At 29.3% G+C, this 5,974-nt stretch overlaps 1 non-coding gene across 1 annotated transcript; it reads right to left on the bottom strand.

Moving 5' to 3' along the window:
- Positions 1-3,995: 3,995 nt before the first annotated feature.
- LOC139874098 (small nucleolar RNA R71) lies at positions 3,996-4,102 on the bottom strand. Its single transcript, XR_011767802.1, has one exon. It is a non-coding gene; the product is annotated as a small nucleolar RNA R71 (small nucleolar RNA).
- Positions 4,103-5,974: the final 1,872 nt, after the last annotated feature.

The following is a 5,974-nucleotide window of genomic DNA, read 5'->3' as shown; positions in this document are numbered from 1 at the left end:
TGATAAGAAACGTCTCAAAATTACAAGAGTACAAGACGCAAAACGCAAAGTACAAGATATTAAATTATACGCAAGGACGTTCGAAAATTCGGAACCGGGACCAAAGTCAACTCTCAACGCTCGATGCAATGGACTAAAATTTCAAGTCAACTATGCACATAAATATAATATAATATTTAAATAATTCTTAAAATTATTTATATATTATATTTATTTATAAAAACCGTCGGCAGAAGAAACAAGCTCATGTGAGCTGGAAAAGCAGGCCATGCGATCGCATGGCCTGGCAGTTATAAAGCCATGCGATCGCATGGTGAATAGTACCAGGCCACATTCCTATAAAAAGCACGCTCTGGTCGACTGATATCCATCATCTTTTTCTCTTCTCATTCATACGTAAATATATATATATTTATATTATAATTTTAATTTTAATTTTAATTTTAATTTAAATTCTAATAATAAGGGTATGTTAGCGAATGTTGTAAGGTGTAAGTCGAAATTCTATCCGTATAACGCTACGCTATTTTTAATCACTGTAAGTTATGGTTATTGTTATTTTTAAATTAATGTCTCGTAGCTAAGTTATTATTATGCTTATTTAATGCCGAAGTAATCGTGATGTTGGGCTAAATACTAAAATTGGGTAATTGGGCTTTGTACCATAATTGGGGTTTGGACAAAAGAACGACACTTGTGAAAATTATACTATGGGCTATTAATGGGTTTTATATTAACTAAACGATACCTCGTTAATTTAATATATAGACTTATAATTTGACATATTTATATATAACCACATACGCTTGACTGGGTACGGTGGGCGGGATATCTATAAATACCAATAATTGTTCATTTTACCAGACACGGAACTGGATTAATAGTGAATAGACTTGTTGAAACAGGGGTGGATTACATTCAAGGGTAATTGGTGTAATTGTTAACAAAGTAGTAAAACCTTGGTTTACACGCAGTCGATAACCTGGTGTATTCATTAAACAAAGTATTAAGACCTTGTTACAATTCGAATCCCCAATTAGTTGGAATATTTGACTTCGGGAATAAGAATAATTTGACGAAGACTTCCGTATTTTATGATTATGACTGATGGACTATTATGGACAAATCCGTATGGACATATTGAATAATCCAGGACAAAGAACAATTAACCCATGGGAATAAACTAAAAATCAACACGTCAAACATCATGATTATGGAAGTTTAAATAAGCATAATTCTTTTATTTCATATTTAACTACACTTTTAATTATCGCACTTTTATTTATTATCATTGTATTTAATTGCACTTTTAATTATCGTACTCTTTAATTATCGCAATTTTAATTATCGCACTTTTATTTATTGCAATTTCATTATAGTTATTTACTTTAAGCTTTAAATTAAGTTATATTTATTTTTTAATATTTTACATTAGGTTTTAAGTGCGACTTAAGTTTTAAAATCGACAAACCGGTCATTAAACGGTAAAAAACCCCTTTTATAATAATAATACTACTTATATATATTTTTGTATTTTTACAAATATAGTTTTAAAAATATAGCGTTAAGCTTGTTTAAAAAGTCTCTCTGTGGAACGAACAGGACTTACTAAAAACTACACTACTGTACGATTAGGTACACTGCCTATAAGTGTTGTAGCAAGGTTTAGGTATATCCATTCTATAAATAAATAAATATCTTGTGTAAAATTGTATCGTATTTAATAGTATTTCCTTGTAAAAATATAACTATTTTATACACCACCTCGCACTCATCAAGTATTTTTGGCGCCGCTGCCGGGGATCATTCTTGCTTAAACGCCTGAATCGCAACGCTATATATATATATATATATATATATATATATATATATATATATATATATATATATATATATATATATATATATATATATATATATATATATATATATATATATATATATATAAGATTTTTATTAATTTTTAGTTTACTTTTATAAAAATACGCTTTTTGTAAAAATACGTTTTAAAAATACGAAAATATAAAAAGAAAAAAAATAAAATATTTATATATTTTTAATAATTTGTTATATATATATATATATATATATATATATATATATATATATATATATATATATATATAATTATAAAGTTTCTTTATTTTTATTTTAGTTTTTAAAAATACAAGTTTTTATTTATTTATATAATTATTTATTAAAACAGAATATATATATATATATATATATATATATATATATATATATATATATATATATATATATATATATATATATATATATATATATATATATAAGTTTCGGCCTGGTACTGTAGCAGCCTACTCTCTGGCCCGAAACCCTAGCCCATGCGATCGCATGACCCCGAAGGCAAAATTTCATGCGATCGCATGAGGGTCTCTGACACGCCACAGTTGACTCCAACAGCAATCATTACGGAGTATTATTATTAATTATAATTAATTAAAACCCTAATTAGGGTATTATTATTATATTATTTAGTTTTAATTTTATTATTTTGTATTATTTAGTTTATTTAGTTTTAATAATTTATAAAATTAATAGTTTTATAAAATAAATAATATAAAAATAATATTTTTATAAAAATTGTACTTTTTACAACTTTAAGTTTTATTTTTATATTTTGTAACTTTTTATTTGTTTTAGCGTAATATTTGTATTTTTCGCTCGTATTTAATTTTAAGTTATAGTTTTTGCCGTAGTTATTTTTATTTCTAGATTTCTAGGCTTTGCCGTAAAATCTCTTAAGTGCTTTTTATTTAGACTAAGATTTAAGTGCTTTAGAATTTTGCGACGCCATTTTTATATTTTAATACCTTTTTAAGTTATTGCCATTTGGGATATAGTTTTTCTTTTAAGCTTTAATATTTTTAGACGTAACTTTTAATTCTTAGTTTTTAGTTCCTTTTTAAGTTTCGACGCGCTACTTTCTTATTTTTATTTTTCGACGTTTTTCGACGCGCTCTTTTTCTTTCTTATTTCTCGACATTCTAGTTTTTAGGACTTAGAATTTTCTATTTCTTCTCTAAATTTCTTTAAATTTCAACGAAAAATTATTTTTAGTGGTTAAATTGATAGACATCCAAATTTTCTGCTTCGTAGTAATAGTTGAATTTGTTAGTGGCTGAGTTGTGAGCTTCCGATTTAAAGGGTTCTGGCTCCCTGCTGCATCTATTGGCTATTCGAAACGTGAGCAAAAGCAAAAAAGTCTATTAATTGGATAACTTATATAATTTTTCTTTCTTTTTAAAAACTAATAGGATATTCAGTGAATGCACCGAGCAAAACGTTCACCACCTTTTGTACGTTCACCACCTGTAACTCGATCAAGACATCTAGCAAATATTGTCGCCGTTGATTTTTCTTTAGAATCGTCATCCATTCAACCAAGTACTCCAATTCAAATTTCCGATAATCCATTTTTTGAACCCGACCTCACAATTGAGAATCCGAAGGATCTTCAGGGACAATTCAGAGATCCTGAACCACTAATCTTTCCTCCGGAACCACCAATCATTCAAACGGAGATTGTCGAGGAACCAACCATTAAATCAGAATACTCTAGTGATTCAGATTCAACAAATTCAATCATGGAGAATCTGGAACCTCTAAGTATGGAAGACCGAATGAGAGCTAAACGCACTAGCCAAGGTCATGCAATTACTCAACCTGACATTAATGCGCCAGATTATGAAATCAAAGGACAAATTCTACACATGGTAACTAATCAATGCCAATTTAGTGGTGCGCCGAAGGAAGATCCAAATGAACATCTTCGTACCTTTAATAGGATCTGTACTCTATTTAAAATAAGAGAAGTAGAGGATGAACAGATATATCTCATGTTATTTCCCTGGACTTTAAAGGGAGAAGCCAAAGATTGGTTGGAATCGTTACCTGAAGGGGCGATTGATACATGGGACGTTTTAGTTGAAAAATTTCTTAAACAATCCTTTCCGGCATCTAAAGCCGTGAGACTTTAAGGAGAAATTGTTACGTTCACACAAAATCCAAATGAAACTTTATATGAGGCATGGACGAGATTTGGAAAATTATTGAGAGGATGTCCGCAACATGGTTTATACACTTGTCAAATAGTACAAATATTCTACCAAAGATGCGACATCACTACAAGAAAAGACATCGATATAGCAGCTGGTGCTTCCATTATGAAGAAAACAGCAACTGACGCTTACAAAATTATTGATAACACTGCTTCCCACTCACATGAGTGGCATCAAGAAAAAGATATCATTAGATCCTCTAAAGCAGCTAGAGCCGATTCTAGCCATGACTTAGATTCCATTTCCGCAAAGATAGATGCTGTCGAGAGATGAATGGAAAAGATGACTAAAGATATTCACTCAATACGAATTAGTTGTGAGCAGTGTGGAGGACCACATTTAACAAAAGATTGTCTCAGTATTGAACTAACAATGGAATAAAGAGATAATGTTTCATACATAAACCAAAGGCCTGGAAATAATTATCAGAATAATTATCAACCGCCAAGACCGATCTACAATCAAAATTAGAACTATAACCGTAATGTTCCATACAACAACCAACAAGGTCCTAGCAATCAACAAGTATTCAATAATACTTACAATCAGCAAAGACCTAATTTTCAAAATAAACCACCACAAACCGATGATAAAAAGCCAAATTTAAAAGACATGATGTCGAAGCTAGTTGAATCTCAAACTCAGTTTTTCACATCTCAGAAACAAACCAATGAACAAAATGCTCAAGCATTTAGAAATCAACAAGCTTGTATTCAGAATATGGAACAAGAAGTGAGCAACCTAGCAAGGTTGATAGGTGAAAGAAAATCGGTGTAGTGACCCGAACTTTTCCGTGTTTATATATATATTAAATGAAATTGTTATTTACATGATTAAATGTTTCCAACGTGTTAAGCAATCAAACTTGTTAAGACTTGATTAATTGAAATAGGTTTCATATAGACAATTGACCACCCAAGTTGACCGACGATTCACGAACGTTAAAATTTGTAAAAACTATATGATGACATATATATGGATATATATATATATATAGTTAACATGATATTATGATAAGTAAACATATCATTAAGTATATTAACAATGAACTACATATGTAAAAACAAGACTACTAACTTAATGATTTTGAAACGAGACATATATGTAACGATTATCGTTGTAACGACATTTAATGTATATATATCATATTAAGATATATTAATACATCATGATATCATGATAATGTAATAATTTAACATCTCATTTGATTTAATAAACAATGGGTTAACAACATTTAACAAGATCGTTAACCTAAAGGTTTCAAAATAACACTTACATGTAACGACTAACGATGACTTAACGACTCAGTTAAAATGTATATGCATGTAGTGTTTTAATATGTATTTATACACTTTTGAAAGACTTCAAGACACTTATCAAAATACTTCTACTTAACAAAAAATACTTACAATTACATCCTCATTCAGTTTCATCAACAATTCTACTCGTATGCACCCGTATTCGTACTCGTACAATACACAGCTTTTAGATGTATGTAATATTGGTATATACACTCCAATGATCAGCTCTTAGCAGCCCATGTGAGTCACCTAACACATATGAAAACCATCATTTGGCAACTAGCATAAAATATCTCATAAAATTACAAAAATATGAGTAATCATTCATGACTTATTTACATGAAAATAAAATTACATATCCTTTATATCTAATCCATACACCAATGACCAAAAACACCTACAAACACTTTCATTCTTCAATTATCTTCATCTAATTAATCTCTCTCAAGTTCTATCTTCAAGTTCTAAGTGTTCTTCATAAATTCCAAAAGTTCTAGTTTCACAAAATCAAGAATACTTCCAAGATTGCAAGTTTACTTCCAAGTTTTCTAAATCCATTCTAAGTAATCATCCAAGATCAAGAAACCT

This window comes from Rutidosis leptorrhynchoides, chromosome 10, assembly GCF_046630445.1.
Source record: "Rutidosis leptorrhynchoides isolate AG116_Rl617_1_P2 chromosome 10, CSIRO_AGI_Rlap_v1, whole genome shotgun sequence".
In the NCBI taxonomy this organism is placed as follows: Eukaryota; Viridiplantae; Streptophyta; class Magnoliopsida; order Asterales; family Asteraceae; genus Rutidosis; species Rutidosis leptorrhynchoides.
Note: the sequence above shows the minus strand (reverse complement) of the source record. Positions and strands in the feature narration are given on the sequence as shown.